This window comes from Empidonax traillii, unplaced genomic scaffold (assembly GCF_003031625.1).
Source record: "Empidonax traillii isolate 1590-97213 ecotype Southwest subspecies unplaced genomic scaffold, ASM303162v1 scaffold804:size347002, whole genome shotgun sequence".
NCBI lineage: Eukaryota > Metazoa > Chordata > Aves > Passeriformes > Tyrannidae > Empidonax > Empidonax traillii.
Window position 1 is genome coordinate 249377 of NW_020955997.1, and position 26090 is coordinate 275466.

The window sequence follows — 26090 nt, forward strand, 5'->3', positions numbered from 1 at the left end:
CTCAGGAGTGACCACCCCAAAGCTGTGCTTTCCCTGGGTCCCAGCGCAGCCTGGCTGCTCCTCCAGCTGTGCCATTCCCACCGCTCCCCAGCACGCTCCCTGCGCTCCCTCGCATTTCCAAGGCCTCCCTTTGGGCGATAAGGCCCGAGGTGCTTGGCTTGTTCACATCTGCTGCTTTCCTGGAGGTCACTGCAACAGTTCTGCATTCAGGGAGTAATGGGGGCTTACAAAGGAAAACAATTATTTCACTTGAAATCTATCGATCCGGGTTCTGTGCCGCACGGGCTGTTTTGGGTGCACGACAGTTGCTTGAAACAATTTGAGATCAATCCAAGTGTAACTGAATCGATAGATAAGCAGGGCTGAAACGCTGCTCCTGCCTTTTATAGGAATACAGGAATATGAGAGTGCTAGGAGTGAGCGAAGCACAGAGGGGAAATTAGCAGCTCTTGGGCATTAGTGACAATTACCACTCGGAGTAGTAGCTGTCTAAATTTCAGCTAAGGGAAAGCTGGAACACGGGTTATGTTAAAAAGCGTTATTTTCAAAATAATTCATTTTGAGAATAATTTTAAAATTTATTTTAAAGTAATTTCTATAAATACTTCCCAAAGAGTTGGACTAACTTCTGTTCCATTCTGAGTATCAAGTCACCCGAAGCTGAATTTGCCAGGCTTATGATATTGCTCAGAATGTTGCTATCTTGACATCATTTTGCTTCAAGGAGCAAACCTTACATATTTATATTACACCCCTTCCACAATAAATACTAGAAATCTCTGGCTTTATTACCATGTCTCTATATTGCCAACATATTGCCAGAATTTGGTTTTATTTCACTGTTTTTTTTGTGTTTGCTCCAGTTCCCTTTTCTGTTGGGAGTTTATTGAGGCAGAAAATTGGTGAGCATTGAAAAGAAGTTTGAAAACAATGGGTGGGGAAAGGCAATCGGGGTATCAGAAGATGGGATTTGACATTAACTCTTTGCTGCCAGGGCACAGCCTGGCAACAAAACCCCAGAGGAGCAGGGCAAGCTTTGCTTACAAAACAGTCCACATAATCCCTGGGTCCTGCATGGAGGGAATGCTGCTTTGGGAATCTGTCCTGGGAAATCTGATGCACACTGAAAGAGGAAGGTTCCTTTCCAGCTCTAGGGAATGCTTCTTCAGGGATAAAAACTGTTTGGGATCTTAAGGAAGGCCAGAACTGATTTTCTGAGTCCTCTATTTTGGGGAACAAGGAGGGCAACTATAGTTATATACATATATATATATATTAGTAATGATTAAAAAGGGACAGGTGAAAAGCTTCAGAGTCTTTTTACGCTTTTCTGAAATTCAGTTTGCTTGAGAAAAGTTGTGCTTTTGCATCCTGCTCATTTGCTTTCCTGAAATAATGATCTGACCAAATGATTGGTGGTGGGTGTCGGGGCAAGTCTGGCCTAAAATTACAGATTGCAGCAGAATATTGTGATAACAACAGCAGCAAGAAGAAACTCTGATATACTATTATTTTAGTGTCTTGGAGATCATCAGTATGGGCCTGTGACTGGTTATACAGAGAGTTTTATATCTTTAAAAGCACATCTTTACAGGTTGGTGCTTTCTGCTCCTGCAGCCTGAAACTCCTGCTATCAATTGCAGTGGTGCCTGGGCTGCATCACATGATGCAGCTTTGCACGAGAGGGAAAGCAGCTTTTATAAAGCAGTAAAGGGTATGAGGAGAATAAAACTTTGTTCACTGCTCTTAAAACTGGAAATCTGAAACGAAGCTCAGCGTTTCTGCTGCACTGGGTGGAGCTGGGGGTGAACAACAGCAAGGATTTGTTGCTGAAATTAGTGTTGCTAAAGACCATCACCCTGTACAAGCTGTTGGTATGAGTGGTTTAATTATCTCTGGTCTTCAGGCTGAGCTCAAAGAGTAGGCAAAGCTTTTTCCCCCCCAAACCAGATCAGATAGTCAAGGCTGCTGTTGGTTCTCCAACACTGCTTACTGATCAGCTCCAGAGATGGTGTGCTGGACATCAGAGCTTCTCTGAGCAGCTTCTGGACCTGCTGGGTCCAGAAAAACCTCCACCACTCCTCCCTCATCCTACACTTCCGTCTCCAATCTGCCCCTGGATAGCACCTGCTCTAAGTGCAGGGCTAGTCCTCGTTCATCTCTTACCTGTGGTGAGTTGTGCTGGCCAGGCCGTGCAGCTGCTGCAGCGCAGGAGGGAGCAGGAGGAACTGTCCTCCCCCTGGGAGCAGCTGGGCTGGGCCAGGCTGGGCTGGCACTTGGGCTGGGCCTATCTGAGCGAGACCTTCAGCTGCAGCTGGCACTGACACAGCTCCCAGCTAAGCTCCTGATCTGAGGCCTAAGTTTGGAAGGGAATATTGGAGTTAATATTCAACCCGTTGGGGGTTTTTTCCTCCAACTTTCTTCATTTGAACTTTTTCCAGTGTAGTGGCCCAGCTGAAGGGGGCCGCCCTCAGCACTGAAGGGATTCACTGTGAGGTAAATAACTCTGAGGGGGGCTCTCAGTTAACATACGAGTGGAACATCACAACTCATTTAGGTAATAGACTGCTCCAGACACTAATTAGAGACGGTGAAAGTTGGGAATCATAAGGACCAGTGAATCTCTAATTAGCTGGGCTTTAAAAGCTGACAGAAAATCAAGATGAGGAGGGTCATGGTGTGGAAGGAAGGACCCGTCTGCCTCCTTTGGCTGCTGCAAGAGAGAGTTGTCCAGTGTGTGACGTGACAGGTGTCATCCTGTTTGTGGGACAGACACACAGGGAATGAGTGGGAATGAGGGGGCAGAGGTGTATCCTGTGATTTAACAGAAAGGGCAGAGCAGTTCACTTGAGGCTTCTGCCTGTGCGTGGCCAGCTGATATTTTGGGTCCCAGTTTGGAGAAGCAGTTTGAACTCTGAGTTTCCAGGAAAGCCTGTTCCACACTCTGCAAAACAAGGGCATTGTTCCCACTAACAGGAGTTGAGTGGAGAAGCTGTGACAGGGAAAACACACCTGAGGGAAGCAGCGGGAAAGGGAGGGGACAGAAAAGAGGGGGAAATGGAGAAACCATCAGGAATGGCCTTCAATATTTCGGGTTTCCACTTGTTCTCTTCACCTCAGCCTTGTGTGATTTTGGAGCTGTGTGGGCACAAACACAGAGTGGCCAAGGCAGAGATGAGAGCACATTTTCAACATTTTCAGAGTCTTTTTTTCAGCCTCTGCTTGTTATAAACCAACAAAAGGAACCCAAGAGGGAGATTCCAAAGCAGCCAAATGCCTGTGAAGTCCTCTCCAAGTCTGTGCCAGTGTCAGTGTTTGTAGATGCAGAGGGGATCCAAGTGACCATTTACAAATCATGAGCGATTGTGGAACCTACCACAGATTTACTGAAGGAAAAAGGAGCTGAAATTTATATTTTATTAGAGGCTTTTGCCAATTCTGTCTTTTAAATCTATAAAAATAACTGTAGGTGTACCATCACTGTGGCTCTTAGTGATTCAATACCAACTCAAAAAGCCTGCATTTGGCACTAAGAATGGGATCTGAATGAAATTGGACTGAACATATTCTAAATTAGGGATGAAAAACCAGTGGATAAATGTTCCTTGGCTCCCTGACCTGCCCATATCAGCACTTTGTGGCCCTTGTCGTTGTTTACCAGTCCTAAGGAAGCAGGTTAATCCAGGACAGCTGTCTCAGTTTGCCTGGGACTTCCCTGGATTTCTTAGTCTTGTTTACACGTTCTGCTGAGAGCCCAATTTTCCCAAACAGCTGGGGCAGAAGAACTTCTGCTGCTGCAGACATTTGTGGAGGAGTGCTCGTGACTCCTGTGCCTGTCCCTGTCCTGCTCTGCTCCAGCTCTTGGGTGCTTGGGAAGGAAGGGGATTAGGAACACTTGTGGGAACTTGAGGGAGAGAGAAACTTTGAGAAGTTCTGAAAATATGGATCCCAAACAGTTGAAAATTCCTAATTTCCACACAGCAAAACAGGCCTGCTGCTCCTTTCCAGACTGCAGGGAGGCTGGTGACTGATGGCAAAGGAGGGACAGGAGAAGGAGAAGCATTTCACTGGTTCTAAACTGAAAACCTCTTTACAGTGAGGGTGGTGGGGCCTGGAACAGGTTACCCAGGAAATCCTTGGATTCTCCATCCCTGGAAATGTCCCAGACCAGGCTGGACAGGGCTTAGAGCAACCTGGGCTAGTGGAAGGTGTCCCTACCCATGGATGAGATGATCTTTAAGGTCCCTCCCAGCCCAAACCATTCAGGGGTTCTGTGCTGAAAACACAGCTTTTCATAGCCTAGCGTGTTTGATTCTCTGCCCCCTCTTCCAGATGGAAGCTCCGTATGGAATTTTAACTCTCTGGATGCCGTGTCTGGAGCTCCTTGGTGGTGCGTGGTACATTTCTCCTACCCTTGCTGCAGTTGTCTGTAAATGCTGGTTTACAGGGTTTCTCTCTGGGCAGTGGTGGTTGAACTCTGGAAAGCCCGGGAACAGACAGCTCTGCCGTGTCCAGGCTGGAGAGGGGGAGTGTCTGGGACACGGTGTTTGAGCAGGGCCTGCTGATGCTGGTTCCTGGTCACCTGTTGGTCTCCCGTGTGTTTGGTGTGAGAGCGGGACAGCAAGTGCTCAATAATTTACATGGTGTGCAACACAGCCCAGCAGAAATGCTGCATTATTGTTCCATTTAGCCCCATCTGAACTGATTGATTCCCAAACCTGCCCTTTGTCATCTCTCAGCATTGGGATTATTTATAACTTCTGCTGAGCTCACCCAGTAATGCATCAGTCAGCGAGCTGAGCTGCACTTCCCTGAGTTGTAATGGACGTTTTGATGAGCAGGACCTGATCCTGTAATTATTTATTTATTTATTTTGTCAACGCTGAGCTTGAGGGGAGTAGCCAGGTGATACAAAGCTGCTGCCAGCCCACCACCCTTCCCCAAATCCATGGACACCCCTCATTTATCCACACCATCTCCCTGGCTTTCTCTGCACTTCAGGCCAGGCTTTCTCTCCTCCATCCCAACTTGCTCCTGACACTCTGGATATTCCATGGGAAGCCTAAAGAAGGAGCCTGGCCTGAGATACTGAGCAGTAAAATCTTCCCTGGTTAAAACCTACAATCCCACATCATTCAGAAGATGACGTTACTGATGGAACAGGGGCAAATCAAACAGGATATGGGGGAGTTGGCTCTCCTAAAAATTTGAGTTGGAATACTGTTTAAATTAATTAAGAAATGCCAGCGTAGGCCCTATTTGGCTATTGGTGGCTTTTACACTTAATCACTGGGCAACTTTTGTTAAAAATGGCACTAATACTGAGGAGCCACACAGGGCCCATCCCCTGCCTGCTCCCTCATTAACATAAAGGAAAAGGAGATGGAACATAAAAACCTGAAGGTCAGCCCCACAGTTGTCTCAGTGGCAATCTGTGTGACTTTAACCCTGGTGGGGAAAAGTAATTACCCTTTGGCTCCTGCTGACCTCAACTAACCTTTGCTGAAGGACCAGAGAAAATAAAGGCTGACCAACAGCCTGCCCTCCCTGCCCTGTGGTTAACCTGCTCTGGGAATGAGGAACACCCTCCACAATAGGGCTGGAAAATGTTGCCATGGAAATATCGTTGGGAGAAGAAACAAAAATCTATTACAATTAATAGTGTTTTATTAGGTGACTGCTAGACAACTGGTTAATCCATGGGAGTTGCTCTATCTGGAGATCTGGGGTCAGAAAATTTCAGGTGGAATAAAAGAGGCCGGGAGAGGCTGCTCTTTAAAAATTCAGGAGCGGTGACAGGGCTGGGGTGGTTTGCAGCAGATAAAAGAACAGGGGAGATGATGTGCCCTGTGAGGATGGGAAATGGGAGCAGGGAATAAAGATGGGAACTGCCAGGACCTGCAGATGGGCAGGAGGGCACTGCTACAGCAGGATTGGGGGTTATGTGGCAATAACCGGGGCATTTTCCCTTCAGATTCCCGTGGAATTCCCTGCCGTGCCATGGTCTGTGTTGGGCAGGGCCCCAGGAGCTGGGGTGGCTGGGGCTGACAGTGCTGCACCTTGGCACAAGGAGTTGAGCAGTTTCTAACAAATACTGGTGCTTCCTCGGCCACACAAAGGCAAGATCTGGGGAGGCATCAAAAATGTGGATGCTGCTGATCCACAGTACCCTTTAGAGCATCATAAAGCATTTCAATGCAGTACACTCTGTGACAGTTCCTTGTTCCTGTGACAAGTTACAATACTTCACCTCACCTCAGAAAGTTCTGAATGTGTTTCTCTAGGTGTGTCCCTGAACAACTTTAAATTCCCCTGCTGCTGCACGTTCGTTTGAAAACATTCACACACACTTGTACGGGAATATTCCCTGGGATTGAAAATGAGTTAAAAATAACACAGTTGTTAAAACAAAGTCATACAGAACAAGTATGTACCCTGCTAAGAAGATGTTAACAGGAATACTTGGATTAGTGTTACTGATAAGCCCCTATGAGTGTTGGGAGCAAGCTGACTGTGTGTTTCTCCTAATAAAAGCTGAAAGCGCGTGAAGGAAATGAGCAGCACAAAACATCAGATTAAAATCTTTTAAAATGGTAGATAAGGGTGTGGGTTTTTTTCCCTCTAGTATTTTTATGTGTCAGCTCCTGTTAATGGAGCTGTGGATTTTCACCCTGAGAATCCTCTCCAACTCCAGGGTGTTTTCAGACGGGGGTTTGCAAAGAGAACAGACACCAACATTTGCTGGTGCACGTGAAGCGTTAGAACAGTGTGCTGTGTTGCAAAGAGGATCATTTCAGTCCTCCTGCCCTAATTGCAGCGCTGCTAATCAGTCTGTGGAGTTTGTGTGCCCCTGGGGGTGCACTGTGTGTGTGCAGGGCTGCAGCAGTGACAGCGCACCTGCCTTGGGGCTCTTATTCCTGGGATGCTTCCGAACAAACTCTGCTCGTCCACTCAGACACTTGCAAAGGCTTTGCCTGAGTGTTTGTAACTACACAATTTGCGTTCCAAGGTCTCAGTGCTGCAGAGGGGCAGGAGGAGGCAAAATGCCCTCCTGAGTTCCCCCCCAGAATTACCGTTCCCTGGCTCCAAACAACAGTGTGTAGCTCACCTGGCCGGGGTGCCAAGTGTCCGTGGGATTCCCTCTCCATTTCCAAAGGGTGCAGGTCCGTGGTGTTCAGAACAAAAGTCAGGCAAGCCCATCCTCACCCGTGGAGTTTTTGTTCTGTTCATTGAAGGGAGAGAGAAAGCAGAGGGAGAATTACAATCATTGCTCCAAGGTAAGCCTTTGGATAAACTGCTCTCTTCCAGGACTTTGGAGTTGGAAAAATCCCCCTGAATTCTGCACAGCATTTTATTTCTACGTTAGAAGTTGATGTTGGGGTGTAATTTTGGTCCTACATCAGAAGTTGATGTTAAGGTGCCTTCACTCATGGATCGTGCTGTGTCAGGCTTTGTTTGGTACACAGCCCTCATCTCTTTTAGCCCAACAGAATTCTCAGGCTTCAGAAATGTCTTAATTTATCATCATTTTCATTTGTGGGAGTAATGAAGACGGAGGGCTGAGGGATGCAGGAACCATCAGTAGTTGAGTGTTTGGCACTGGAAGAATTTTCTGAGTGAATTAAGGGCGAGCTGTGTGTATTTATTCAGCTTCAGAAGGTGTTTCCTACTTCCAGGCTCTGAAACACATTGTTGCTGCCACTGTCAGCTGCGTGGGAAACAAAATACTCTGTTTGAGGGCGATTCTTTCCCTGCATTCCTTTATTTTGCTGTGCCCATCCAGGTGCATGTTCTGTTGTGCTGAACACGGGATAACTTACACAGGAGGGGGAAGCTGGGGAATATCAAAGCAAAACAGAATTGTTTTAATTCAAGTGCAAAGCTGGTGCCATGCAATCCCATCCTTTAGAAAGCAAACCCCTATTCACACCTGGATTTTGTCCGTATGTTCATGGATATTTTCCCCATAAAACACACAGTTGTAATCTGGGGGCTCCTGATTAATCTCACGAGTATTTTGTCACACATTTGTTGTGGGGAGTCAGAAAGAGAAGGATTTCTGCTTTATTTGACATCTATAAAATTCAAGGCTTTCCAACATCCCACAATTCTTCCAGCTTTAATTGCTCTAGCACTGCATAGCTGCTGTGTTTAACTAGTGGCCTCCTATTGTTCTGTAGCATTATCTAAAATATTCTGCTTCTCCAGACAAATACTGACAATACCAAGGCTCAAATGTTGTAGAAACGCTATAAAGCAAGAAAAGAGAATTCCTCCAGCCATCAGTGGTAATTGTGGCAGGAATATTAATTACAACAAGATTACTTCATGGCAAACTGTGATATCGAAAGTACTGGAGGAACATCTGATTCTGAAAATGTAAATCCACCCTCAACATCCGAGGCATTGCAGAAATGTTTACGGATTATTTTAGCACTTGGCACACTCCACAGAGCAGGGATTTTTAATAAAATACTATGACATTTCTGCAGCAAATTACTGTCACTCCAAAGTCATCTCCCAGATATTTATTAGCAGCACAGCAATAAAGCATAGAATATAGTTTGGATAAGTGTTTATTGGTAGCCTCCATCACACAAACAGACAAGGAAATCTTTATCAGGGTGGGTTTGTTTTTAAATCAACAGCAGCATTAGATATCCTAAAAGTTAGCACAGTGATTAAATACCTTATAGTGCTGTATCCCTGGTAATCCAATTTACACAACTCTATTCTCAGCAGAAACTCCTGGGGTATGAGTAGTTCTCTTCAGTGAGCCCTTCCTGCTTTTTCTTGTCATGAAGCAGTGATGGTACAGTTTTATCCTGTTGATAATTTGACTCTCTTTAAACTACTTCTCGTGGCCCCACTGGGCTGCTGTGTCTGAGGGTGGAGGTAGCTGGAAGCCTGCAGGACTGCAGCCCAGAGATCATTCTTCCCGTGTCACTGGCCCTCAAGATTCAACAGAGCATCATTATTCGGAGGCAGCAAGAGAAAAGCTGGTCCAGCACATATTCCACACATTGCTACTCCTTCCTCCACGTCCTGCAGTGCCAGGGAGGGCGATTATTGCTGCAGAGGAAAAAAAATCTGCCCACAGTGGAGGAATAATCACTGCAGTCCAGCTCACCCCCACACCTCTGTGTGTGTCTCCTCTCTGCCTCCCTGTGTTTGAGGCCCCAGCTGATTCCGTCTGCATCCATCCATACATAAATCATTGCCCTTATTCTATTGGTTACATGGTACATGGCAAGTATTGATTTTTTCCCTTGCCTCATTGCTGGAGAACCCTTGGTTTTTGTGAGGCTGAAAATGCAAAATTTACTTGGGTTGGTTTTTTTTTTTTTTTGTTGCCGGAGATCTCGTCAAGGGACAAAAATGACAAGCCAGGAAGGGGCTGTTTTAAGGCTTGTGTGGCTTCAAAATCTTCCCCTTCTCTGCTCCTCTCTCCATTTGCCTGTGTCCCAAAAAGTCCTGGCTTGTTTAATCCCTGCTGCTTTAGGTGGGCTTTGCAGCCCCAGCACCCGGGGAATGAGCGAACAGAGCCAGGGCCTGCCCCTTCTGAGGGAGGCATTGCTTCACTGGTGAAAGTTTGATTCTCTTCTGAAACACCTAAAAAAAAAAAAAAAGACAAAGAATAATATGAAAATAATACCATTTTAAGGGAAGAAATGACTCCCAGGTACAGGATTCTGTAGAAAAATGGACATTTGTTTCTCTTCTGCATAACACAGAGATATAATGTTGTGCTTGATTGCTGAGATTGGTCTTTGTTAGCGTATTTGCTAACTATTTATCAGGGAGATTTCTGGCTCAAATTAATCTTTCTCTGCATTCAAAGCTGCCTGAAAATGTCTCACAAAAGATGGCACCTCGTTTCCTCAAGAAAAGTGTTTCTGAGGAATACAAAGCCTGGGCTGTGAGGCAGAATATGAGATGTTCCCCTCCAGCAAGAGCAAATTCCCTGGTATAAGACTCTCTCTTCCCAGGAGCCTGGTCCAAACCACACTGGAGTCAACAGGAATGTTTTCATTGACTCCGTAGGTGCTGGATCAGCCTCCCATTACACAGAAACTGAGATTTTCTTCTTTTTTTTTTTTTTTTAAAGCTTTCCCCTGTTTTGAAGAAGTGAAATGGGATAGGATGGGTGGGTTGTAGATGGGTGCAGAATATTGTCATATTTAATGTGGTCTGATTTTAACACCGTTCAATGAGGTGTATTGAAATACATATTTTCCTTAATGCCTGAAATGCACAAGCTGAAGCCCCTCTGCCTTACGACATTCCCAACTACTGGATTTTGTTTCTGTGCTTGTTTTTGTCTTTGGAATCCCCTACTAGTTCCTGCAGTAGTCGGGCTGGGCACAGTTCTGTGCCCTCAGTGACAAAAGGGGCTGTCCCCTGTCTGTGGTTCAGACCTGCCTTCTGCTTGGAGTTCACTCTTTCCTTCCTGCACAGGGAGGGTTCCTCGGCTGCTTGAGCTGTCCTGAGGTTTTTACCGTGGCTGGAGGAGTTCCCTTCTTACAGCTCAGTAATGCAAGTCTGAAGTTCCTCCCAGCCAGGCGAGAGCCGGTCCTGTTCCCTGGGGTTTTGGAGCAGAACTGCCTGCAGAATTCCTCCCTGGAAGGTCCTGATCTTAACTGTTGAAATCTTCAACGCTGAGTTGTTCCCACATCACAGTTTATTGTAGGAGGGAATACCCTTCTCTGTCCTGTTGTAGTGCCAAGATGGCATTAGAGTAGCCAACTTCTATCTGCACATCTCCTGGGGAGGAAACAAGTGTTGGTTTATTAATTTCCTGGGGAATGGACACGAGAATTACTAAATCACAACAAGAGGCAGAAGGGAGCATACAGCTTTGGAAATGAGGGCTGAGGACTGTCACCCTCACAGGCCTTCATAAATAGGGGGAGCAATTAAGGTTCTGTTGGAGAGCTCCTGCTTGTGACACGTGTGGGAAAAATTGCTGCAGGACCTTGTGTACGTGTGGAAGTTTGACCCCTGAAACGCTGCCAAGGGCAGTGCCGTGCTTAGCAAGCCTTAGGCACTAAAGTGTCTGGCTCAGCTCAAACCTGGATGTTGCATTTTCTTGAAAATAAGAGAAAGCCTCCCCTAAACCCAAATCCCAGCCCCCAAAAAGGGAAATAGTAACACCAAGTGGATTTTGGAGGAGGACCAGCCTGTTTTTTCTGTTCTCCCCAGCTTGTTGTTGTGTAAATCACTCTCTTACGCCCAGCAAATGAACTGCACTGCTGGGGAAGTGTGGATTTATCCATGTTAATAAGAGTGGGATATGGTGCCCCTTCATTTAACCCGTGCTCAGTGCTGCATAAGATCCCAGGAAACTTATTCAGCAATAATTTTAAATCCCAGCCCTGGGAAGAAAAGGAGGGAGGAAGAAAAGAGCTCAGGGCTCTGCGGTTGGAGCCTGGAGTTGCAATAAAATCCAGGAAAAGGTTATTTTACCTGAATTTATCGCTTAGCAACCAAGAATCCACCTCCTGAGATCGCAGCTCCTGGGTTACCAGGGAACTGGCTGTGACAATTATCCAACAGCTGGCCCAGGAATCTCGGTAGCCTTTAACCCCTGTCAGCTGAGAGGTGGCTGCTGACAGCCCCGCACAGTGGGAGCGCAGGGCCATGTTTTATTGACGAGCTGGGGGCAGGCACAGCTGGAAGGACAGGACGCTGGGCCAGCTGGAGGGAGCTGTGGCCTCCTGCACCAAGCGGCTCCCTGTGCTGGGAGGGGCCTCCAACAACTGGGGCCAAACCCTCAGCACAGGCTTTGCTGTTGGGCAGCACTGGGCAGTGCGGAATTGGGAAGAGGGGCAGTGATTTACCTGTTTTTCCCGTTAATTAATTGTGCTCATCTTGGTTTGTTTCCGGCTGGAACTGTTCCATTGATTATCAGCGGAACACTGTCATACACCCAAGAGATAGAGGAATGACTGGGAAAAGCATCATTGACATCGGTAAGATAAAAGTAATGCCCAAAAGAGTATTGAGAGGAGCTTCTTGCTGATGAGGTGGATTACGCCTGGGGGTGGCATCCCAAAGGAAATGAGGGAAACCACCATCCACAACGTGTGCAAGGGAGCTGGGAACTGTGTGTAGCGCTGGAAATGTTCTGGACACTGATGTGGTGTCAGGCCTTGCTGCTTCCCCCTCTCTTCCATTTCTTCTTTCTGTGTTTTATAACAAAATGGCCAGTGCTGTTAACAAAGTTACAAATGGCAGCAAACCTGCACCAATTTGCAAATGCAGCATTTGACACCTTTGCTTCAGATGTCCCTCCAGAGCCTGGAGAGATTCATGGCCCTGCCTCTTCTGCAGGCTCTCAGTGCCTCCTTTTAGTTTAAACTAGAACCAGGGAAAAGGCTTTGGGAAGTCCAGGGCCCCGTTCCCCTTTCCAAATCCCAGGCATGGAGCTGGCTGGGATGGCAGGAGCTCCTCTCTCCCTGTAGGATCTGTGCAGGTATCCAGGGAGGGAGCCTTTGGGAATTGCCCGGGTCTTGTTGCTGCAGGCTTCCTGCAGCATCTTCTACTTGAAATAATATGATGTTGCTCTGCTACACTCCTTTATTTTCTTTTTTCTTCCCTCTTTTCATTTTCCCCTGGCACATTTCATACCCCACAATAGTAAGGGCCAGCTCAGAGAATTCTCGCCCAGCTTTCCGCTGACAGCAAGTTCACAAAGGACACTTTTCCCCGGCCACCTGTGGGCAGAAACCTCCTCTTGGGCACTGGAGGATTCTTTGACCACCTGGGCAAATCAAGACTGCAGTTGATTTGGCTCCCTCTGCTTTCTTTTAGGTAATTTTTGAAGCAAAATTGATTAAATTTCCCTTTTCACCACACACAACTGGGGTGAGTGTTGAGGCGCTCAGGCTAGGGAGGGATTTCTGGTTCCTGAAGAAGGTTAAAAGCCCCAAAAGCCACATCAGCATCATCTGTGCTGATGGAGTGACATCTGTCACGGCAGGAGAGTCCCACTGCACACACAAACAGCCTTCCAGAGGGAGTCCATGCGGGATGGGAATGCTGAGGGCGGGACACACCTGCTCCTGATGGGAAGTGTGCAGGGAACTTAAATTAAACCTTCTCATTACCACCGTGGGGGATGATGAATATGGGAAGGCTTGGACAATGAGCAGAGACCTTGGAAATATTTATTTAAAAAAAATGGAATTGTAGTCTCTGGTCAATAATAGGTGACTTGTCACTGCCTTGGAGGGTGGATCCTTTGCTAAGCTCCAAAGGGCTTTCACTGCTAAGCTGATTATTGGCTTGTTTGGGTGGGAAGGGAGGGTGGGAGATGCCAGCAGCTCCATGTCCATGTGGAGGTGGATCAGAGCAGGCTGTGCTGGGACACTGTGTGTGTCGGTGACAGACCCTGGTTGTCCTGGCCGAGGCCGGCTGGTTACGTTGACAGATGTTGCAATGGTTCCTTTGGCTCTGCTCTGTTGTGCTGACTGTTCAAACAGGAAATTCAGCTTTTAGTATTTGCACATGTTCACTGTTTGTTTTAGTAGGAAGGGGCTCTGACAGCAGCCTGGTCAAACAGTGTATTTTTGGAGCAGCAACCCCTGGAATTCTCAAAGTCCTGAGGAGGGATTGGAGCTCTGCTCCCTGAAGTCCCCCAGGCTTTGGAGGAACGAAGGCTTTGGAGTTGAGGCCACACTCAGGAAGCACGTCAAGAGGTGCTTTCCTCCACACCAGGACTAGCTGGAAAACAGCTCCAAAAGCTCAGTTTCCATCTGAGTCTCTGCCTGGTCGATCCCATCTCAGGTGGCTGCTTTGTGGCCTTGGCAGGCGCCTCCTCTGAAGGACACCCCGCAAACGCTGCTGTGCTTTTCCTTGCCTGAGTTTTCATCAAGCAGAGTTCCCTGCCCTATTTATTCCAGGGCTGGAAGTGCTTCCTGTACAGCTCCCTGGCCAAGCTGTGCTGTGTTGTCCTTTTCCATAACCCATCAGCTGTTCCGTGCAGTGTTACACCTGCAGGGAGGTGGGAAATCCCTGAGATTGGTGCTGGTCAGCACTGATGAAATGCAGGAAATACAGTTAAATGCACCCTGCAGAACCCCACATTTGTGTATCCCAGCCCTTGGAGTGATATTATCCCTTTGGAACTTGCTGGGTCGTTCACCAATTAGCTGGATTTTGGACATATGTGCTTTCCGAAGGTTGGGTGTTGGGCATGGTTTGACAGCTTTACTGATCACCAGGATTTTAGACGCTGGCTTTCTGTCCTGATTTATTACTTCTCAAATCCACTCATCCTAATCCCTGAGTAGCAGCACTGGTTCTGGAAGGGGCACCAAGTTTCTTTTCTTCCAGAAGAAACTCCGAGGTGTTTTCAGGTATGCTGGTGAAAGTGCAGCGCAGGAAAAGGCACTGTCCTTTAACAAAGGTTGGGTTTAAGCACCAAGTAATCAGGATTTGGATGCTATTAAAGTAACATTTTTTTTGGGAAAAGGAACTGGATTTACAAAAATGAACCGAGTCCTCAGCCAGGCCCGTTATGAATTGCAAAAGCAGCTGGGAGATTTGGCTGGAAAATCAAGGTTGGGATTTTTTTTTCTTCGTCAGAGTTTGTAAGATATTTGGAGGGACACAACATTTATTTCTTATTTCTCTGAGTTTCAGGCCAGGCCTTGGAAAAAGCCATCTGACAGTGAGTTTGTTTGTATATTTTACATTTTTTTCCCTAAGCATGCTAGGCTCATTAGCAAGCCTTGGAAAAGGCAGGCTTTGTTGAAGTGAGGATGGAAAACAAGATACTAAAGGGCTCAAATGTGTCTCCAGAATATAAATAAGCAAAGCTTCCTTTGGAGCAGGTTTGGAGCAGCGCAGTTATACTGGAAGCCTTGTTTCAGGGAGAGCTCTGAGTGTGCCTCTGCAAGGAGATGCTGCTCCTTCTACAAATTTCCTCACGGGGGAAAACAAATCCCTTTTCCTCACTTTACCTGGAGCTGTTTGGTGGTGGTTTCACCTCCAGCAGCAGGAGGGTGGTACCCCTGCACCCAACAAAGACGTGGCAGTGACAAAACAGGGACTCAGCACTGTTCTGCTCCATCCAATAACAAGGGTGAGACATTGTGGAAGTGCTGCAGGGTCAGCCTTAGGGTGGTGAGCAAGGACACTGCTCCAAATCAGGCTTGGGAATCCTCACTGGAATAAGAAAATGATGTATGTGGTGTTGGGTGGAACAGTTTTCAGCTGAGCATCTTAATTTTGGTGGTGATTTTTAATGAGAAGATGGGATTTGAGAGGTTTGTGTGCAGGGAACATCTGAACCAGTTGGCACAAGGTGGATGTGTCCTCATTAGGCAGAATTTGTACTTCCCCGCTAAGCCAAAGTCGTTGCTATTCACTATCATTATCCTGAGCTGGGTCCTTGGGTGATCTCATAATTCCAGAAGTACAATAGCCAAATAAGCCTTGATTAAAGTGCTCCCTGTGTTCCAGCCAAGCATATGGTAACACTGGAGGGTAAACCAGCCTGGACTGCTCAGGAGAGCCGGAGTCACTGCCGGAGAGTAATGCAGCTTCTTGAGGCAGGGGGTGAAATGTGACATTTGAAACATGCCCCAGGGCTCAAGTGTCCCCAAATCCTAACATCTACCTGGTTGTTGAGCTGATCACCAGAACAGACTGGGTGGGCCTGAGCGTGACACCAGGTGACACCTTTCAGGTGGCTGAGGGTGCCGAGGTACCACGTGGCAAACTCCGTAAGGGAATTCTGCTGGATCTCTGCTCTGGCTGGAAGGAGTTTTCTCTGCAGTCCACCTGTGATAGCAGGAACATCTTCATCCTCGCAGGGTGTTTGTTTTCGTTGGGTTCATCGGCTTTCCCCGTCACTCTTTGTCTGAAATCAGCGTTGCACTGGAGGTGACGAGATTCTATTTGTGCTGTTCGAGGTCAGCTGCGTGAAATGCTAGAAACTCCCAGATCATCAGCAATTGTCCACGGGGGGAAATGATGCCTTTTAATATTCTTACATTTTTATAGGCTGTTTGGTGTGGCAAAACTCCCTTTATCTCAGCAGGGCTCCAAAGCAGCGTGTTGACCCTCCCCAGCATGTTCCTCTTAGTGCAGTTGTCCCTTAGGAGATGCAGTGTCGTGTCTCACAGTCCTGTCACTTGGGGGGTTTCCTAGAGGAACACCCCTCTTGCAGCTGGAGGGGACGTGCAGGAGGGCAGTCTTTGCCCACATGCACAAAGCTGAGAGCAGGTCTGTGAGTGGTGGGGCAGAACAGGCTGGTGAGGGCTCCCTGCAGCTCTGGCACCTGCAGCTCGCCTGCCCCTTCCCTCTCACCTCCTCCTTGGCTGGAGCCGCACCGCGTGAGCTGCTGGCAGAGCGCAGGGAGCTGTGGGGAGAGCAGGAGGGCTGTTCTGCCCAAGGGTCTGCTCAGGGATTTGGGAACGCTCTGGGATGTTTGATTTAACCCTCCTGCAGTCAGCAAAGCTGCGCATGCAGCGAATCAGTCATTGCTTCGAGCTGTGCTGTCTCACGGAGCAGCCTGCACTGGGATGCAGAGCCACAGCTTTCCTTGGAACGCTCGAGGCTGCACTTGAGGTCAGCTGTCAGCTCTGTGTTCAGCTCCCTGCCTGGGACTCACACCGTGCCTGCAGTTGTGTAGTGAGATAATCGGGTGGCATTCCTCCCATCTTTTAACTCGGGAGAGATTTGGACTCGGGGAAGTTGCACAACTCTCCAGAGGGGCAGAGGGGTGCACTTCCCACTCCATACCTTCGGTCACACACCAGTTGTCTCCTCATTTCATTTATCCCAGAAGGTGCTAGAACTCTTTCTATAGCAGGAAATATGCATTGCTTTTCTTCCTAGAAGCTGAACTGTTTTGTTCCAGTTTGGTGTTTGAATGAAGGGGCTTTGCTTGGGTTTCTTTTCAAATTTTGCCCAGATAACGTGGAAGGGTGGTCTGGAAACCCTTGTTAAAAGTCAGTTGTTACCGTTGCTGTTCCTTCTCCAAAAGTCCTGAAAAGCTCCCTCAGAACTTGTTTGCCCCATTCCTTGGCAGAAACCAGTAATGACTGGGGTATTTAAATGAAGGGGCCTCTCATGGAGACCTGTGGGTGAATGTCCTGGCCCTGCTCGTTGATGATATACTGGCTTTGTTGTCGTGGTTGCCTTGTGTCACTAATCAAGCAGTAATTGAATTAGCTGGAGAGAAGGATGAGATGAATTACAAAGAAGAATTAACTGTGTGTACCTGAGGTCAGCAGGCTCCCAGAAAACTCAAGGTGAGGATGGGCTGGACTATAAATGAAATTTAGCAGGAGAATTGCAGGTTCTCTGGAGAATCAAGATGCAGAAATGCATATTACAAAGAGCTGTGGAAATCCAGAGGTACCTGGAAGTCTTGGGGCAATCCCTTTCTGGTTCAGGATGGGAAGCAAAGGATTGCTCTTACATTCTTTCCAACTGCTGTATTTGATGAAGGGAATTTCCCTGAATTTTAATTTTTCCTTCTACTGTGAATGGACTTTGCCAGAAAGGCGTTTTTCCTTCTGGATTAATACTAAGGTAGTAAATTGTCTGTCCCTGTGTTCACTCACTGGCCTTCCTAATTGTTTTTGGTGTTCCTTTGGTTGGTCTGTAGTTTAAGTTCATCTTTCATGAAAACCATATGTTGGATTAAAGACTGGGTATTATTTTCATGCATTGTAATATACTCTATTACCTTCTCCATCATAGCCAGTCTAAAAGTGATTATTATTCCATGTGTCACTGTGAATATACATTTAGGGTTCTTTAGGTCTTCTCTAGCAAGAGGTGATTCCTGATTCTTTTGTGTCAGAACTAGCCAAGTATAAACACCTTAATTTTATAAAAGGCTCTTAAAAATATGAAAAATGCATGTTAAAAAATAATTAGAAAGTGAACTGATTCAGGAAAATACTAGGCTAATGACAGAAGCTATTTTATACATTACAACCCCCTAAATTAATGTAATTAAAGAGCAATATAAAGAAATTCCAGTCTCAAACACTAAAGCAGACAAAGGCAGCACTTTATACAACTGCATTTGCCCTTTGGAGCCAAGGGTGGCTTCTCTGAGTCTGTGAAGCCCTGTGTTTGCAGCAGTTGCACCTGATTGCACCGATTCCACAGCAAGAGGCCTCAGTCGATAAGTTTACTTGATTGTTAATATTCTCCTCCCACCAAACCTCAGCTGTGGCTGCATTAAATAAAAGTACAGGAGGTGGTGTGGTAACCTCACCATCTGCTGCCCAGCTTCGCTTTTTGTTCTGGAGTTGGAGTCGAAATATCGGGGGTTAAGTCGCTGAAATTAGATGGGACCCCTGCAGTCTAATCCATAGGAACAGGCCAATTCTTTTGAGTTTTCCATGTTTGATTAGTTGTACTGTAATTAAAGAAATTACCGCTGCTTTCCTGTCTGGAAGTGATTAACCCACCAAGTGCTCATACCTATATTCTCTAAGCATCCTCCAATAAATATGAGGCTTCATTTATGTGCCTTAATAAGGAAACAAATCGTCTCCAGCCCTAATTCTGTGTGGAACAAGCTGTTCTGCCTTGGCTCTTCAGTGGGTCCTGATTACGCTGCCCTTTAATTAAAGGACCGAAACGCTGGTGGTGGAAATGGAACGTGCTGCTGGGCACAGCCTTTAGGCCAGAGGGGAAGGAATCAGGTAACCGAGAGCCACCGGAGCGAAAGGGACCCTGCTCGTGGTGTTGGCTGCTTGGACTAGGGATAAGGCCCTCCTGCGCTCTGCAGGATTAGGGTTTGCAGGATCTGAGGTACCAAAAGCAGAGGGAAGGAGCCCAGGCAGTTTTTCCCGGTGGGATAACACCCCCGGTGTGCCGAGGGTGTGCCGTGTTATCCCGTTATCCCAACGGGATAACGGGATAACACGGCACAGCCTCGGCACACGCTCCGGGCAAAACCACCACTGCACTCCCTCCAGGGAAAGGGCCAGAGGAAGGGTCAGCCAGGCAGCTCAAAAATCACTCAAATATTCAGCCACTGTTTTAAAAAGGATCAAAGCCCCCCAAACCGAGTGTATATAATTAGACTCTGATCACACTTGAAGTGGAACAAGGAGTCTAAAGTCTGGAAGGGTCATGAGCTTGTCCTGTATCCCACAAAACTGCAGCAAAGGTGGGGAAGATCCCCCTGCCTGCAAAACAAACTCCTCACTCTTTGTTTCCTCCCTTTTGTCTCCCGTGCCTGTAAATTCTCAGGAGGCAGAAGCTCTCCCCAGAAGTCCCACCGTGCTTAGAACAGCCTGTCTTCCCCAAGGCTGGTATTTCTAGGAATTCTAGTTTTTCCAGGCGAATATGCATCACGGAGAAATAAAAAACGCTCATCCTCCCTGGATGTGCTTTCCAGCAGCGCCGGGGCTAAGTGGAAATAGAGAAGAAAGCTACTTTTCTGGTGCTAAAAATAATTCTTCTGGGTCATGTGGAAAATCGTCGTGGAGGTTATTTGTGGGAGTTCAAATGTTCGGTTGTTCTGCTTTACTTTTTCTAGGAATTGCTGCATGGCTCAAAAAGCTCATGAAAAGAGCTGCTGTGTTTCCTTTGGAAAAACTGGATGGCAGCGGAAGGAGAGGGAAAAAAAAGTGTTAGAATGTGTTACGGCTTTAGTGGGATTTGCAAACGGAGAGCTTAGGATGTACCTATTGGTGTCACAACTCAAACTGCACAAGGAATTCGTTTGGGGATAGACTTTGTTATTGTCAATGTGTTGTGACCCACCAGGAGGACAGGAACTGCTCAGCACTGGAGACACGGCAGTGGAAAATCAGGAGGCTTTCCCTGAGAAACAACACAATTTCTCCAGCAGTGTGCAATAAAGGAGGTGGGATGGCCGCTTGGAGCATCCTCGGGGCTGAGGGAGGACGGGTTGATGTGCTCAGCCAGGAGGGAGTGTTTGTGTGGGCCCTGGTGACAGCAGGAACCTGTAAAGTGTGACCAAAAAAAGAGATGGATTTCCTGAAAGCCTCTGGCACAGGCTGGCTGCTGAAGCAGCAGGACTGCTGACCAGCAATTCCTGCACCGTAACTGTTTGCCAAAGTGGAACTGGGTTCTTGTTTAATAGTCAAAGGCTGAAAGTAGGAAAAAAAAATAAAAAACCCCCAGTGCTGGTCCAGTGCAGAGCAAGTGGTTTCCTGATCCTAAAGCAGTTGTCAAACCGCAGGTCATCAGCTCTGCAGTTGGCAATTCTTTCTCTGGAAGAAAAGGAAGTCAGAGCTGAACAAACAGCAGAGAGGTTCCTTCTGGGTACACCAGGCTTTTAAAGGCTGCCTTGCTCTTTTTAGCTTGTGTGCCAGTGTGTATATTTAAAAAATAAATGGAAGGAATCAAGACAGGAGCTCTCATCCCTTGGCCCTCTTTAAGATGGGCCATTCACTGAGGAGTTGGACTCAGTGATCCTTCTGGTTCCCCTCCGATTCAGAATATTCGGTGCAATTTCGTGAGATATTTTTATTTTTCAGCAAAAGGTGTCTTGTAGAGTCAAGGGAAGTCGTTTTATCATAGGTGAGAATTTCTATGTCCTGGTAACCAGAGAAGGAGGTGTGGGAGGACAGCAATCAGTGGGATGTTAAGAGAAGTAAGAAAGCAGTTTGGTTGTGTGGCCTGTACATGGCATTATTTGTAAACTGTTTGCACAGACGGGAAAGCTCTGATTTTAACCCAGTTCACTCCCTTGGCTGTGAATTCTCGGCTGCCCTGACACTGCTCAGCAGTGAGGGTCACAGGGCTGGACAAGGTTTGCTCTGTGACACTGAAGTGCCCACATGTTGTGTAACCTGGCAGTGAGTGTGCCAGCTGGGAGGCAGAGGAAGGAGGACTTGGTTCTGAGGGGATTTTGGCAAAGTAGAATGGCCACAGGCAGGAGAAAATTCAGATTTTAGCAAAGAAATAAGGGGGGGGGGTAAGTTTTACTACTGACTTTTAATCTTTTTGGCTTGTGAAATCCAGAGAGGGAGTGGAGGATAATTAGTGGGTGGTTTGTGTGAGAGTTGGCTGTGCCCTGTGAGATCCGTGTGCCGCATTTCCTCCGGCTCTCCAGCCAAAGCTTCCCATTGTGCCGAGGATGCTGAGCCCCAGGGACGGGTGTTCCCCATTCCAGCACAGCCACCTGCAATTCCTGACCCGTGATTTAGCCCCAGTCCTGCTCGAGGAGCTCTGGAAGAGCTCGGGAGACCTCACCTAGGAGCTGCTCCATCCTTGGGCGGGCTGCTGGAAACTCTGCTTTCCATGACAGTTTGACTCCTGTGGAAAACTCCCACTGCCTTTGCAGGGATTATCCATTTGTGGAAAGTTATTCTGAGGGAGGTGCATTCCTTTGTCAAACAGCTGGCAACAAGTCTGGCAGCGCTTGGGCCCCGGTCCTGGCCGTGTATTTTTGTTGGGCTGAGCTTGTCCTGTGCCACGCACTATGGGAATGTTCATGGCTGGAGCTGGCCCTTCCCATTGCAGTCGGATCACAAAGGAGATTAAAAGGAGAAAGCAAGGCTTGAGTGCAGAAGTGCTTGCAGATATTGCACCCCTTGGGCTATGTCCTGGTTGTGCCTTTGAATAACCCTCTGTAGGGATCAGGGTGCAATCCTGCCTGGAAAGCACAGACCCAGCGTGACCCAGCTTTTGTCAGGGCCTTTGGGCTCCCAGGTGAGGAAAAGTGCATTATAAACAGAAAATAGATTGGGGACAGTGTTTTCATTCATTTTCTGAGTGTTGCTGTTATATATATTAATTTTCTATTTTAGTACCTTACATTTTCTATTGATGGTAGTTTTGTGATCTGTGTGTTCTCAGTAATATTCCAGTATTTAATTCAAAGATAAAGGAGAAAAGTCCCTGTGTTTTTTTGTTTAAAGAACATCTTATCTGCTGTCTGCTCAACATATTTCCTGTGATGCTTCGACGCAGAGAACCCAGTGCTGCTTTTCAATTTCAGAATTTGCTGTAAAAATACACCTCTTCCTGAGCGCCTTTAAAATCAGGCCCTGCATTTCTGCCATCCCTGTCGCCTCAAACAGGGAATATTGCTGTGCCAGAGGATGTTATCAGTGAGTGCAGAGCAGGTCAGGGTGTTTCTAATTCAGATTAATGACCCCATTCCAGCGGCCTCCTTAGCAGGAAATTAGAAAGCGCCGGGAAGGAGAGGAGAGCGATTCATAACGCGGGGCTCTCTGTATTGGCAGGTGCACTCATTAAAGCTGAGATATTGTTTTGATATCAGAGAAGGGAGCCGGACTTATTTATGGGGTGTGGCTCACAGAGGTTCCTCGGGAACACTGGCCCCGTGTGGAGGGAAAAAGGGACTGATGGCCTTCAGCAGTGCTTGGACAGTGACCCCCTGTCTCCTCTGTCTCCTCCTGCTGCCAGGGTGACCACGGCTGCTCTTCCCAAAGAGCCTGAAGGGAAAGATACCTGCAGGAAGGCTTTGGTTGGCCAAGGAGCAAGCCCTGAGAAGCCCCAGGAAAGCAGCTGGTGTGTGCTGCGTTATCTGATGTGTGTAGGGGGCGCAGCTGGGGGACTGTAGAGCATGTCAGGCCTCAGCAAGGCTCCTGAGTGTGCTGGGCTGGGCTGGGCTGGGCTCAGAGGATGGGCAGAAGGGAGGGTTTGTGTCCTGAGCCCCTCTGTCACAGCCCAGGACACACCTGCACGCTCAGCCCCACTCACCAGCACGCTCTTCCCTTCCCCAGGGGCAGCCAGCCTTCCTCCAAGGTCCTGCTCATGGCACATGAGTTTCTGTGCTAAAGAAAGCAAAACTCTCGCCTGGAGACATGGTCCCAGCCTGAGAGCGTTGAATTGCAATGCAGTGTGGAAGTGCAGGGTGCATCTCCAGAGGGTGATGTTCACACGTGTCACACGGGTGTGGAGCAGGGAGGAGCCATGGATTTGCAGCTCCTTCCTTCTCCAAGCTGTGTGGAGGGCAGGGGATGATCCTTTGTTGAACTGTAGGATCTGTGCCCCTGCAGGGAAGGCTTTGCTGCTGGGCTGGAAACAGCAGAGCTTTCCTGTGGGTACAGGAGGTTCCCACTGGGCACAGGAAATGCTGAAATGTTCGCAGGAGGCAGGGCTGGACCTTCTGTTCTCCACAGAGGTGCTGGAGCTCCCTGATGTTTGGGGTTTGCTCCTGCATTTCAGTTCTTGTCCCTGCCCAGGAGAGCACCAGTTTCTGGCAGACAGTGATTTGGAAGTTGGCACGAAGGAGAAATGCCAACAAGGGCTTTGGGACTGCAGGGTGTGCTGTGTCAGGGTATGGTAGGGGAGGCTTGGCCGAGGTTCAGGTGTGTGTGCCGTGGATTTTCACACTGTCACACTGCCACTGGCATTCTACAGCCTGCTGAAATGCTGGGTCAGGGGTGGGAGGGTCTGTCTTTATTCTGGGTTTGGCTTGGAACCTTTGCAGGCACTGGATGCTCCAAGGTGTCACCACACACGTCGTGGCGCTGCCTTGATTGAAATCCTGAGGTCAGAGGGCAGCAGGAGCCGGGGGTCCCTGCAAACCAGCCCGTGCTGGGCCCGCTGGGCTCTCCTGCCTCTGTGTCATGAAGACAAATGGCATTTTTTAAAATTCTCCCAATGAACCAGCATTCATTTTCCAGCCTCTCTTCCTTCTTTATTGCTTCCTAATGAGCTCCGTTCCCACCACCTCCAGCCTCCTGCTTCCCAACCTGCATTTACACCCATGCATGGAAGAGGAGCAAATTGAACAAATTCATTAAGTTGGCCTGTCTAATGAAATGGCTCTGGTGACTTCTGGGTTTCTGCCTCTTGCTTTTTACAGAAAACTCCTATAAATCTTTACTGGTCACGATTGCTGGGCTTTTTCTGTCTGTCCAGTTGGCAAGAACATCAGATTTTCTTTGTGTGGTGTCTCAGATTTAACTGAGAACATTTCATTCTCGGTCTATATTTATATTTATATATATATTTATATGTTACATACACGTGTGTATTTTTACTCTTTATTTGTATATTTATGGTGGCTCTTTTGCCTCCTTGTTTATTTTTTTTAGCGATGGAATTTTCATAAAAGTGCTTTTCAGGAGCTGTTTGGAATAACAGCTGTTTCTTAGGGGAGGGGGTCTGTGCTATTACAGTCCACAAACCTTCCTCTCAGCCCTGGACTGCTCGGGGTGTGTTTTCTCTCCTGCTCTTCCCAAGCTGCTTTGTTTGCTCTTGGACAGGTCAGCTGGTTCAAAATCAAGTGGGGTTTTTTTTTTTTGCCTTGATCATTTTCTTCCTTTTCATTCCACTGGAATCAGCAGCACTCCTGTGAGGTGAGGGCTGGATAAAACCCTGTTCTGGTAGGAAATAGCACCTGGTATGAAATCACACCTGGGAGCTGTGATATGGAGAGAAAGAGGCTCTCAAAAATTCCTTCAGCTACATCCTCTTCCTCAGTTAAAATGCCCCTGTTGGTTAGTGGTTTTTTTTCCTTTCATGCCCTACCACCACGTTTTCAGGTGAACTCAAAACCTTAATAGAGGAAGCCCCTGGCAGTGCTTCCTGAGATCCAGGGGACTTTGTAGGAGGAATGGGGGGAATAACTTGTTTAAAGCTGCTATGCAGGAGTAGCGGGCTGGGAATTACCTGGGCCAGTGTCATAACTTTAGCCCCGTGATGCCAATCCTTCCCAGTGCCTCCCAGTCTAGAAACAAGGCTACCAGACCTCACAAAGGCAGAAAGTCAACAAAACCTTCTAGATTTTATTGCCACATACCTGTCATGCCTCAGGAGGAGCAGTTGTGCCTTGGAATGCTTTGCAAAAGGGCTCTCTAGGCAATGCTCTACTTTTGTGGGGAGCAATCCAATTCTTTTAGTCTGAAAAATCTCTTTAGACATTTAGGAAGAAGCCAAATAAGGAGGGAAACAAGACGTGCAAGGGACCACAAATAGCACGGGTTTTTGTCAGTTTTCCTGAGGAAAAGCAGCTCTGACAACTCTGCGCTCTCGTGCCTGACGTTAACTCCCTTTATGGGGGCTGGCACCGCGCAGAATGAGTATTTACAGGGGCGTATCCACACGAGCCCTGCTCCCCACAGACCGGGATTTAGGAGGCTAATTTGGGAGCACAGGCGCTCTCTGTAGTCAGCACAGCCTCAGTGAACTCTCTGAGTCACCCCTGAGAGGAGGCACCTTTGGGAGTTCAGAGCTCCTCATTCCAGCGGGTCAGTCACGTGCTGGTGTGGGAGCCTCGAGTGAACAGCACTCAGTGATGGGGCTGGCACCGCTTTCCCTCAGCCAGGGAGCTCTGCAGAGCCCAGTGTGGCTGAGAACGGGATGATCCTCCTTCCCCGGCTTGGCAGAGGCACTCTTGGGTACGGCCATGCCCCAAATACCTGGCAGTCAGTGAGGGAAGAGGGAGCTGCCTCCCCCGCGCCCAGCCGTGCGTGAGCGATTTAAGCCGAGCTTTAGGTGGCGGGGCAGGTACCGGCATGAACCCCTGCAAGCTGCTACGTAGAGAACTGGCCACCAGGGATGTTATCTGAGGACGAACTGAGCTGAAAAAGTGAAAAAACACAGAAGAAAACCCCACCCTGAAGACACCCTCATGTGTCTGCAGAAGTGGAGGTTATTGAGGGGAGGAGTGGAGGGGCCTGTGAGCCCCCAGCTTCTCCATCTGCCTCGGGCTCGTCCTGTGACCCCACACAAATTATCTCCTGCTCGCTCTCCACCTCTGTGCTATGAAAATGATTTTATTCACGGGAGGTGATGTCACGAGATTGTTGTGAGGGGATGTGACTCAGTGTTTGTATAATGCTTTGAAGATGAAGAGTGCTAAGTATTGTTGTTTGAGATGGCAACAAAATAAAACAAAATATGGTCGGTGCAGCTGTTCGAGCCAAATCCATTCTCAGTTAATCTTCCAAGCAGGAATTCAAAATCAAAGTAAAAAGCCTTGCCAACTGGAACTTTACAGCTTGATGGGAAAGTTAGAAAGAGAATTAATTGGGTTTTAAATAGTTGTAACTGTATTGTGATGGAGCGTGATCTGGAGCACTCATCTACTCCTGGTTGCCAATCGGTTTGGAACTGGGAATCAAGCCTTGCTCAGGGGATTCTTTTTTTCAGAAAGAGGA

The 26090-nt window shown here is 47.7% G+C and overlaps 1 long non-coding RNA gene across 1 annotated transcript in view; it reads left to right on the forward strand.

Moving 5' to 3' along the window:
- LOC114066735 overlaps window positions 1-6320 on the forward strand; it is a 36867-nt gene extending 30547 nt beyond the window's left edge. The window contains exon 3 of the long non-coding RNA XR_003573236.1: window positions 6285-6320. This is a non-coding gene — a long non-coding RNA (uncharacterized LOC114066735). The remainder of the gene's footprint in view (window positions 1-6284) is intronic.
- The last annotated feature ends 19770 nt before the right edge of the window (window positions 6321-26090 follow it).